The following is a 12,712-nucleotide window of genomic DNA, read 5'->3' as shown; positions in this document are numbered from 1 at the left end:
TGTACTGTATGAGGTTAACATAAATAATTGTGGGTGACCGAGTGTGTGTGTATTATGTACTGTATGTATGAGGTTAACAGAAATAATTGTGGGTGACAGAGTGTGTGTGTATTATGTACTGTATGTATGAGGTTAACATAAATAATTGTGGGTGACCGAGTGTGTGTGTATTATGTACTGTATGTATGAGGTTAACATAAATAATTGTGGGTGACCGAGTGTGTGTGTATTATGTACTGTATGTATGAGGTTAACATAAATAATTGTGGGTGACCGAGTGTGTGTGTATTATGTACTGTATGTATGAGGTTAACAGAAATAATTGTGGGTGACAGAGTGTGTGTGTATTATGTACTGTATGTATGAGGTTAACATAAATAATTGTGGGTGACGGAGTGTGTGTGTATTATGCACTGGATGTATGAGGTTAACAGAAATAATTGTGGGTGACCGAGTGTGTGTGTATTATGTACTGTATGTATGAGGTTAACATAAATAATTGTGGGTGACCGAGTGTGTGTGTATTATGTACTGTATGTATGAGGTTAACAGAAATAATTGTGTGTGACCGAGTGTGTGTGTATTATGTACTGTATGTATGAGGTTAACAGAAATAATTGTGGGTGACCGAGTGTGTGTGTATTATGTACTGGATGTATGAGGCTAACAGAAATAATTGTGGGTGACAGAGTGTGTGTGTATTATGTACTGTATGTATGAGGTTAACATAAATAATTGTGGGTGACCGAGTGTGTGTGTATTATGTACTGTATGTATGAGGTTAACATAAATAATTGTGGGTGACAGAGTGTGTGTGTATTATGTACTGTACGTATGAGGTTAACAGAAATAATTGTGGGTGACAGAGTGTGTGTGTATTATGTACTGCATGTATGAGGTTAACAGAAATAATTGTGGGTGACGGAGTGTGTGTGTGTATTATGTACTGGATGTATGAGGTTAACAGAAATAATTGTGGGTGACGGAGTGTGTGTGTGTATTATGTACTGTATGTATGAGGTTAACATAAATAATTGTGGGTGACGGAGTGTGTGTGTATTATGCACTGGATGTATGAGGTTAACAGAAATAATTGTGGGTGACCGAGTGTGTGTGTATTATGTACTGTATGTATGAGGTTAACATAAATAATTGTGGGTGACCGAGTGTGTGTGTATTATGTACTGTATGTATGAGGTTAACAGAAATAATTGTGTGTGACCGAGTGTGTGTGTATTATGTACTGTATGTATGAGGTTAACAGAAATAATTGTGGGTGACCGAGTGTGTGTGTATTATGTACTGGATGTATGAGGCTAACAGAAATAATTGTGGGTGACAGAGTGTGTGTGTATTATGTACTGTATGTATGAGGTTAACATAAATAATTGTGGGTGACCGAGTGTGTGTGTATTATGTACTGTATGTATGAGGTTAACATAAATAATTGTGGGTGACAGAGTGTGTGTGTATTATGTACTGTACGTATGAGGTTAACAGAAATAATTGTGGGTGACAGAGTGTGTGTGTATTATGTACTGCATGTATGAGGTTAACAGAAATAATTGTGGGTGACGGAGTGTGTGTGTGTATTATGTACTGGATGTATGAGGTTAACAGAAATAATTGTGGGTGACGGAGTGTGTGTGTGTATTATGTACTGTATGTATGAGGTTAACAGAAATAATTGTGGGTGACCGAGTGTGTGTGTATTATGTACTGTACGTATGAGGTTAACAGAAATAATTGTGGGTGACAGAGTGTGTGTGTGTTATGTACTGTACGTATGAGGTAAACAGAAATAATTGTGGGTGACAGAGTGTGTGTGTGTTATGTACTGTACGTATGAGGTAAACAGAAATAATTGTGGGTGACAGAGTGTGTGTGTGTTATGTACTGTACGTATGAGGTTAACAGAAATAATTGTGGGTGACCGAGTGTGTGTGTATTATGTACTGTATGTATGAGGTAAATAATAGGAGCTGAAATCAGCTGGATCCCCACAGCAGCAAGGGACAGAGATATCAGGACGGAAGACAGCTGCACACCTGAAAGAGAGGGTGAAAAAGACACAAAGATGGGAGAGAGCTGGACCCCTGGTCCCAGAGTTAGTAACTTGGGGCCTGACTGGGCTACAGACTGTGAGTTGGGGGATGTTAGGCATTTACATTTTAGTCATTTAGCAGACGCTCTTATCCAGAGAGACTTACAGTAGTGAATGCATACATTTCATACATTTTTTTCTCCGTACTGGTTCCCCGTGGGAATTGAACCCACAACCCTGGCGTTGCAAACACCATGCTCTACCAACTGAGCCACACGGGACCATTGGCCTATTGGGACAGAAAGCGCTGTGCCTACTGGGATAGGAAACTAGGGACCTAGCATAGCAGGAGACTGTAAAGGCATTAGGTGATCAGGAAACTGAGGGCTAAGATGCTCTGGACCTGCTTGGGCTATAGGGACTATGAACTGAGGTCCTAGTAGGGCAGAGGGTGAGGTTCTAGAGACTGGAGCTAGCAGGGTAATAGCAGTAGTGGCTAGCAGAGACCACAAGGTGGTGACAGGCAAGTCCCACCAGGCAGGGGCTGACGAGCCGGGCCAGCCTGAGCAGATTGGGGGCAGGCTGACACCATTGGATGGCGACAGGTTAGACTTGGAAGGTAGGATGAGGTAAACCCCACCAGACAGGGTCTGACTGACATTCTGATACTGTCACACCCTGATCTGTTTCACCTGTCCTTGTGATTGTCTCCACCCCCTCCAGGTGTCACCCATCTTCCCCATTATCCCCTGTGTAATTATAGCTGTGTTCTCTGTCTGTCCGTTGCCAGTTCATCTTTTTGTCAGGTCAACCAACATTTTTGTTCTCAGCTCCTGCTTTTCCCAGTCTCTCTTTTTCTCGCCCTCCTGGTTTTTGAACCTTGCCTGTCCTGACTCTGAGCCCGCCTGCCTGACCACTCTGCCTACCCTGATCCTGAGCCTGCCTGCCGACCTGTACCTTTGCCCCACCTCTGGATTGTTGACCCTGCCTGCCGACCTGTACCTTTGCCCCACCTCTGGATTGTTGACCCTGCCTACCCTGACCCTGAGCCTGCCTGCCGTCCGGTACCGTTGCCCCACATCTGGTTTCCTGACCCCTGCCTGCCTTGACCTGTCTATTGCCTGCCAACCTGTCTATTGCCTGTCCCTGTTGGAATATTAAACCATTGTCAACTCGACGTGTCTGCATCTGGGTCTTACCTTGATTCCTGACAGATACGTTGGCTGGAGTAGGGTGCTCTCTCAGGGTGAGCTCTGGTAACTTCTCCTTCCCTGGAGAGGGCTCTAGCACCACTGTGATCCAAGACTGGGGCTGATGGCGACTCTGATGCTAACGGTGAGGGCGTTGTCGAGGGTTCATGCTGATGGAGGCGCTGATGATCAACTTTAGGCTTGAGAGAGTGATGTGGGGCTGCAGGGGTTAAATCTTCAGCATCCTCTTGAATATGAGCCACAGCAGCTGGCAGTGAACGATGGTGCATGAGAAAGGGGACTGGTCAGCCTCCACTTGGTCAGGATGGGCATCCCTTTTGGTGACCAATGGTGGTGATCTTCTTCTCATCGTAGATACTGAGCTCGCCCTCCGTGGTGTGCTGGTATGAGCCTGTGACACTGGAGGTTCAGCTGGTTGTGGGCGTGGTTTGACTAGTGTAGCCATGAGCTGCTCCATCCTTTTCTCCATCTTTTTGAGCTCCTGCTAGGTCTCGAGTAGCATCAGGTCTGAGATGAGAGCTGTGCTGTGGTAGAGGACCTTGGACCACTCCCGGATAGCATGCAACCGATCTTCTGTCTACTGGTCACCGCAAGCTTGTGAGGACCATGTAGAACAGGCACTAGTAGAGAGCTATAGGTGCTAGTTGATAAGGTTTAGCCACCAAAGTATCCAGTCCTGAGACCATCGTCAAGCTATGCTGCTGCACCCCTTATTTTCACCATAGTGGTACCTCCAAGTCACCCCACTTGTATCAGCCAATGATAGTTCACTATTCCCTGTGCATCTCACTGAACCCTGCTCCTGCTGTCAGAGTGAGATCACAGTCAGAAGAGTATGGACTTGCTGGACTGTTCCTCATGTTTCTTGTATTTTTGTATTTGACCCGTGCTTAGTGCGTGGATCTAACCGTAAGTACCGTTAGAAATGATTGGGATTTTAGTTGGGTGTTGCTAAGGCTGTAGAGTATTTATGATGTCTATAAGGTTTATTTAGTTATTCGTTTTCCATGTGCGTCATGCTACATTTAGCCTGCTAGCCAAGATGTTAGCCAGTCATGCTAGCTTGTAATGATGTGTACCACATGCCTTGTTTAGGATAGCCTATATATTATGTTCATATTGTCTAGAAATGCATATCATTATGTTTATGGACATATACAACCACTGTGTAGCCTCATGCTACCATGTCCTGTATTTAGCCTTATGTAGCGTTTGCCTCATTTAGCCTGCCTTTCTCGTGGAGCAGTTACTATCCCACGTTGGTCATGTTCTTGTGCACATGCGCAGATCCTGTTTACAGTATGGTCACGTTTCTGTTGCTAGAGCAGACACTTCCTGCGTCATTGCATTTGTGTAGATGTGGCCTATGCTTATCAGTGGTCCTTCTCTGTTGTGTGCATTATTCACCTGTATGCTTTATTGTAACTAGTCCTACAATTGTGGTAATACTTTCTGGTCATTAGTGCATGGTAATGTTTAGATATTATGTTATTACTGTATCCTGCATGGTAATGTTTAGATAGTATGTTATTACTGTATCCTGTATACACTATTCCTATCATTCATATGTCAGTGTGCAGTATGTGTATATTATATCTAGCCTAAAATACTATTCCAGAGATGCATTATTGTTATTTATTCTAGTCCGCCATAGAACCACTTTTACTTTGAGCCGTCATTAAAGAGGAGTGTGGTGTGTTGAACAACTAGCTCTCACAGTCTCATGTCAGAATTGGACGTTCATCCATGTTTCTCAAACGTAACATTTCGAAGTTGTTGCAAATGTCACATTTCTAAGTGTTTATGCTTAGGTTTAGGCATTAACTTCCAATTTTTAAGGTTAGGGTTAAGTTTAGGCTTCAACGCCGACATATTAAGGTTGGGCGTTAACTCTGGATCGTTAAGTTAAGGGTTAAGGTTCGGGATAGGCTTAAAACAAAAATCTAAAAAAGAACTTTCTATCGCTGGATTTGAACTTGCAACCTTTAGAATTAGAGGCAGATGCTTAAACATAAACCTACTGTTGCCCCTTGTGTCTGGTTTCCAGGTCATGTCCTGACATCCTCAGACATCGATGGACGTCGAATACTGACTTGTATCACAGGTGACCAGACTGGTGTTGAACCCAATATGTGCAATAAACCTGTTCTGTTGACTTCTGACTTGTTCTTGCTGGACAGACCTGTGGTGGCTGAATCTTATCATCTGGCACCTATAGCTCTCTGCTAGTGCTCATTCTACATGGTCTCCCCAGATCAAATCAAATCAAATGTATTTATATAGCCCTTCTTACATCACCTGATATCTCAAAGTGCTGTACAGAAACCCAGCCTAAAACCCCAAACAGCAAGCAATGCAGGTGTAGAAGCACGGTGGCTAGGAAAAACTCCCGTGAAAGGCCCAAACCTAGGAAGAAACCTAGAGAGGAACCAGCCTATCAGATCAGCCCCTTAGTATTTTTCACTGTGAGTAGTCAGTCTTGTGGGCATTGAGGCAGGAAGAAAACTTTCCTATTGTGATGCTGTGCATGCATATAACACATGCACGCACACAAACTCCAACACAAACACACACACACACACACAAATTGAAGGTGTGAATAGCCTGCTGTACTGTATGATGTGTTTCAGCTCTGTGTTGCCTGCAGGCCAACACTCTCCCTCATATCTGACAGGCCTTTTATTCCTACAGTTTGTCTTTGAGAGCCCAAAGTCCATAGATCACAGACACACAGGCATACAGATACACGCACTCATGTATGCACACGCATGCATGCACGTACACACACACTCTCCTCTCTTCTCCTTTCTCTCTTCTTCCTTTCTTCTTCTCTCCTCTGTCCTCGCCTCTCATTCTGTCCTTCTTAAAACATACAGCTCGTTAAGTCACTCATTCTCAACAGATGAGTCATTCCAGCCTCCAGTCTAGCCAGAGTCCTAGTAAACACACATTTATTTCCAGCCTGAAACACACACAGCCTGAAACACAAACTAAATGTTCTTATCTGAAGCCTCTGCTAAACCGTTCCTTCCCCAGGGTGCGTCCGTCCATCCATCCGTCTGTCTGTCTGCTAGATCTGACTCATTACTGCACTACAGGGGGCTGGACACACACACACACAGCTCTCCCATCTATCAGGGTGGCATCTCTCACATCCATCAGGGTGGCAGCGCTCACATCCATCAGGGTGGCAGCGCTCACATCCATCAGGGTGGCAGCGCTCACATCCATCAGGGTGGCAGCGCTCACATCCATCAGGGTGGCAGCGCTCACATCCATCAGGGTGGCATCTCTCACATCCATCAGGGTGGCAGCGCTCACATCCATCAGGGTGGCAGCGCTCACATCCATCAGGGTGGCAGCGCTCACATCCATCAGGGTGGCAGCGCTCACATCCATCAGGGTGGCAGCGCTCACATCCATCAGGGTGGCAGCTCGTAGCCAGCAGGCTAAAAAAAGCTGAGGCCCGTGGCATAAACAGCCTATGTTATATCCTGTGTGTGTGTCTGTGTCAGACAGCAGCAGATCCACTGATCCACAGTGACAACAGAGGGACAGTAGAGACAGATATAACACGGACCGTCATGATGACCCATAGATGCTGTCTGCTTAAACCATCTATAGCACTATATATTATGACATTCATGCATGAGTGTGTGATACATTCATCTTATAGGGTGCAGTCTAGAGAGATGATTCCCTCAGTACCACAGCAGAATTAGCAGACATGTAAAGTGACTTACCAGGAAGACTATGGAGTAATGGCGGCTTCAATATGGCTCCCTTTTACAGTTTTACACTAGTGAGAAATAACAGCAGGAATCTGTAACCGAGGCTGTGATAGCAATATGTGTATTGAAACATGATTTTGAAAGGATTTGAAAAAAAATATTAAAACAAAATGTCGCTGGAAGCCACCTTGGAAAGGCGCTAAAGTAAAGAAACTAACAACTATCAATGGCAATCTGACATTCAGCACCACAGACAGCGGGATCAGAATCCTGTGATCTGACATTTCAGAACCAGAGGACTGTGGACAGCGACCATCATGTGCAGCCATCCCTGAATCCCTGAAATAGGCTACAGGAAAGCCTGGTAAGCAGCGAGAAGTGTGAAGGTCAAGACTCCCCACAGACTCTGTTTTCATAGACTGTTCACAAACAAGCAATTTTCCAAGATAAAAACATTTGATGAATCTTGTGTGGGTGTGTATATTGCCCTTCAGCAGTGGGGCTGATAGTGGAAAGTGGTGTGTGTGCGCACATACATGTGTGTTAATGGAGGACCCCCATCTCCGCCCACTCCACCCCATCTCCCCCCACTCCACTACAGCGAAACCCATTACATACTGTATCTCTGACCCCCCCTTCCCTCTCTCCTCCCCCGCCTCTCAGGAGGACTGTCTCTCCATTCAATCTGAAATGGAGTGTCTTGATGCTGTCATGGGTGAAACGAAGGAGACAGGGGCGATGTGTGTGCATGTGTGTATTTATGCCTGTGTAATGAGGGTGGTTTTGCCCACTGATGTGTTTTCAGCGAAGCCACTTCTCCAGTGCTTGTCTCTTGGTAAGACCATTGCAGGGGGTGGGTGCACTACTTTTGTGAAAAGAACACTTACTTATTTTTATATTTTTTGTATTTATTCAGATTTTTCAGGGGGTGCTGCAGCACCGTCAGATCCCCTACTTCCTGTGGCTATGGGTGAGACTGTTAAACAGACAGGTGTGTATGTACGTGTGTGTGTGTGCGGACCTGCGTGCCATTGAGAAAGATTATTATTAAGAGCTCAGATCAGAAAGAGACATTTCAGCAGGTCTTCAAGACGTGCCAAAGCCCAGTTGATGCCTGGCACACACACATGCGTGAGTATGGAGAGAACATAACGATGTGCAGGTGAAAGAGGGGGTGGAAGGAATGCAGAGTGGAGAAGATTGGGAAAATGGAGAGAGGAGTGGTTTAAAGAGAGGATGGCGGTATGACGCAGCAGGAATGAGTGGGCAGAGGGAACCATATGCCCCGGGGGCCGTCATGCTTCAGACATGGAGAGAGAGAGAGAGAGAGAGAGAGAGAGAGAGAGAGAGAGAGAGAGAGAGAGAGAGAGAGAGAGAGAGAGAGAGAGAGAGAGAGAGAGAGAGAGAGAGAGAGAGAGAGACTGACTCTTAAATAGACTCTGTCTCCCATTGCCAAGGTGGAATAGCGATGTCTGATAATGTTCCTCCACGCAAGCACACACACACACTCTGCTGTAAACCTGAAATTACTTTTTGAAATGTAATTTGCGTTTTGTCAGTCAGTATTGTTAGTATTTCTAGGAGAAGATCTGGCCTATCCAATATGTTGGAGGCTTTACACCACTGGCTCTGCTGGGACATATACAATAGGATGAATCAGCTAATGAAACGATCAGTTACTGAATTAATAATGAGAAATGTGACTCCTGCTGTGTGCTGTTCCTCCACACTGAGTTCTTTCTCATTCTCTTCCATTTTATTCTGTCATTCTTTTAGAACATATTTGTTGTTGTCTAATTGGAGCATTTGGAGGAAGCAGCTTATATGGGAGAGAGATGACTCATAGCAGGAGGGAACGGGATTGTAAGTGTGTGTGCGTGCGAGCTTGAATGTGTGGCTGCTCGCGTCACAGATGTCCTCTACCACTTTCAGTTTCTTCCCTCTGCTGCCAACACACACCAGCAGTCTGTGTCATTGAGATGGAGTGGCTCTAGTGATTTTGAATGTGGCATTGGGTATTGTTGACGGCAGAGGGGAAATGGTTGTTAATTAGAGGGGAAAGGTAATGACTGTGTGTGTGTCTGAGGGCAGCGTAATGACTGCTGCCAATACTCTGGTATGAGAACCACTAGGAGACTAACTATGATGAATAGCTATTAACAGCTCTCAATATGCTAATAGCAGTAAGAGATCTCACTATAGTTACCCATTTTAAACCCATTACCCCTCTACACTCATGACAATTGGCCTATATGGAAAGGGTAAATTATAAAACATGCATGACCATGTTAGCAATTGAAAGAGAACACTTTGGAGATTATGGGGAAATTATCAGACCAAAGATGAGGACGCAACAGTTCACCTGACACAAGACTGAATCCAAACATTACATCGTTGATTTGTCAATAACGAAATCTGACAATACTCTGGATACATTCAGTACCATAATAAAACTATTCATGGAAATGTTGAGGTAGGTGCAACATAAGACTATGACAAGGGTTTGAGTGTGAGGTCTAACTGGTGTCTCCTAGTGGACACAGTCATTTCAGTGGCACAATAATGTTTATTGAGGCTTTTGCCTGGTAGAAAAAGAGGTGGAGAACGTCACAACAACATAAGCACACTGTTCATATTGACACAATGACCTCCATATTGAAACTAACCATAGTCTCCATATAACAGTCTTCATAGTGAAGTCTTTCTCCTCCAGAGGTATAAGCGCTAGATGTCTTCATATTGCTCAAACAGCTAACAAAGGTTTTTACAGAAACATGACAATAACAAGACAAGACAGTTCACAATTTAACTATAGTTCAACTCTACATGGAAATTCACAATCAAATTCTATATCTGAGGGAGTTCGGGCACAGCACAGCAAAATATACTTTGCACATCGCAAATCAATATTATCTGTATCTTGTCTGTTCTCCTGTAGCAGTCTCTGGATGTCGACAGGCTGGAATTCAAACCTGTCATGGTGATGGTTATATAGTGTCTTTATTTACTAATTACTTCAAACACACACTTTCTATTCTGAAAACTGGATGTGCCAGTAAAGGTCTGTTTTTAAAACCAAAACCCTACCCATAATAACCAGCCCAAACAGCATCCAGTCTGACAGCTACAGTAACACACTCACACACCTCATGAACCCTGTGCTCAGTAGCAGAATGAGAGCTTAAACTAAAGGAAGGTTACACACAGAGTCGGTAGTTATCCCCCGTCCTGATTTACTAGTCTCTGTGGGCGTATGTGTTATAGAAATTAAAATCTGAGCACTGGTGGTAGATACAATTACTTGCGAAAGTATTCACCCTTGGCATTTTTCCTATTTTGTTGCCTTACAACCTGGAATTAAAATAGATTTTGGGGGGGGTTGTATCATTTGATTTACACAACATGCGTACTACTTTGAAGATGCGTACTACTTTGAAGATGCATAATATTTTTATCTTGAAACAAACCAGAAATAAGACAAAAAAACTGCAAACTTGAGAGTGCATAACTATTCACTACCCCCCCCCCCCCAAAAAAAGCCACCTTTTGCAGCAATTACAGCTGCAAGTCTCTTGGGGTATGTCTCTATAAGCTTGGCACATCTAGCCACTGGGATTTTTGCCCATTACAGCTACAAGTCTCTTGGGGTATGTCTCTATAAGCTTGGCACATCTAGCCACTGGGATTTTTGCCCATTACAGCTGCAAGTCTCTTGGGGTATGTATCTATAAGCTTGGCACGTCTAGCCACTGGGATTTTTGCCCATTTTTCAAGTCAAAACTGCTCCAGCTCCTTCAAGTTGGATGGGTTCCGCTGGTGTACAGCAATCTTTAAGTCATACCACAGATTCTCAATTGGATTGAGGTCTGGGCTTTGACTAGGCCATTCCAAGACATTTAAATGTTTCCCCTTAAACCACTTGAGTGTTGCTTTAGCAGTATGCTTAGGGTCATTGTCCTGCTGGAAGGTGAACCTCCGTCCCAGTCTCAAATCTCTGGAAGACTGAGACAGGTTTCCCTCAAGGATTTCCCTGTATTTAGTGACATCCATCATTCTTTCAATTCTGACCAGTTTCCCAGTCCCTGCTGATGAAAAACATCCCCACAACATGATGCTGCTACCACCACGCTTCATTGTGGGGATGGTTTTCGCAGGGTGATGAGGTGTAGGGTTTGCGCCAGACATAGCGTTTTCCTTGATGGCCAAAAAGCTACATTTTAGTCTCATCTGACCAGAGTACCTTCTTCCATATGTTTCGGGAGTCTTCCACATGCCTTTTTAGCTTCTTTTTTCTTTAAACCATGGCTTTTTTTTGGCCACTATTCCGTAAAGAAGAGCTCTGTGGAGTGTACGGCTTAAAGTGGTTCTATGGACAGATACTCCAATCTCCACTGTGGAGCTTTGCAGTTCCTTCAGGGTTATCTTTGGTCTCTTTGTTGCCTCTCTGATTAATGCCCTCCTTGCCTGGTCCATGAGTGTTGGTGAGTGGCCCTCTCTTGGCAGGTTTGTTGTGGTGCCATAATCTTTCCATTTATTAATAATGGATTTAATGGTGCTCCGTGGGATGTTCAAAATTTCAGATATTATTTTATAACCCAACCCTGATCTGTACTTCTCCACAACTTTGTCCCTGACCTGTCTGGAGAGCTCCTTGGTCTTCATGGTGCCGCTTGCTTTGTGGTGCCCCTTGCTTAGTGGTGTTGCAGACTCTGGGGCCTTTCAGAACAGGTGTATATATAGTGAGATCATGTGACAGATCATGTGCCACTTAGATTGCACACAGGTGGACTTATTTAATTAATTATGTGACTTCTGAAGGTAATTGGTTGCACCAGATCTTATTTAGGGGCTTCATAGCAAAGGGGGTGAATACATATGCACGCACCACTTTTCTGTTTTTATATTATATATTTTTTAAACAAGTTATTTTTTTCATTTCACTTCACCAATTTGGACTATTTTGTGTATGTCCATTACATGAAATACAAATACAAATCTATTTAAATTACAGGTTATAATGCAACAAAATAGGAAAAACGCCTAGGGGGATGAATACTTTTGCAAGGCACTGTAGATCACATTGGGTATGGTTTGGACGTAACATAGTAAACAAAAATCCAGGACACTCAGATGAATATGATATATTACGTATGGTATGTATTCATTTGTGGATGTCAATCATCCCTTTTGTATGATATGTTACGAATTACAATTCGTATGATATGTTGACAATTCAAATTTGTTGTGGCTAATGTTAGCTAGGTGGCTAGGTTGCTAACATTAGCTAGGCTAGGGGTTAAGGTTAGGAGTTAGGTTAAAGGGTTAAGTTTAGGGGAAGGGTTAACTAACATGCTAAATAGTTGCAAAGTGTGTGTGTGTGTGTGTGTGTGTGTTCACAGGGGCAGACTTGCCAGATGGGCTGGTCCAGCTAACTGGGCCTGTCTAACTTAGGTTTTTACTCAAAATGATAATCATCTGGCTAATAATGAGGGCCTCAAGGAACAAAATGGCCAGTGTGTTAGAAATGACAGGGCCCATTTTTGGTCACAGTCCGCCTCTGTGTGAGTGACTGTTTGTCTTTGTCTTAATGTTGCTGAATTTTCACTGGGATATCTCCCTCCCACAATGAATGCACTGGGAGCAAGGCCGAACGAGGTAGCAGCAGAGAGAGAAGATGAAACACCACAGAGGAAGAATCTCTCTGTCTCCTTTTCCTTTGCTCACTG

The sequence above is a fragment of the Salmo trutta genome, chromosome 24 (assembly GCF_901001165.1).
Source record: "Salmo trutta chromosome 24, fSalTru1.1, whole genome shotgun sequence".
NCBI lineage: Eukaryota > Metazoa > Chordata > Actinopteri > Salmoniformes > Salmonidae > Salmo > Salmo trutta.
This window is presented reverse-complemented; position numbering follows the sequence as displayed.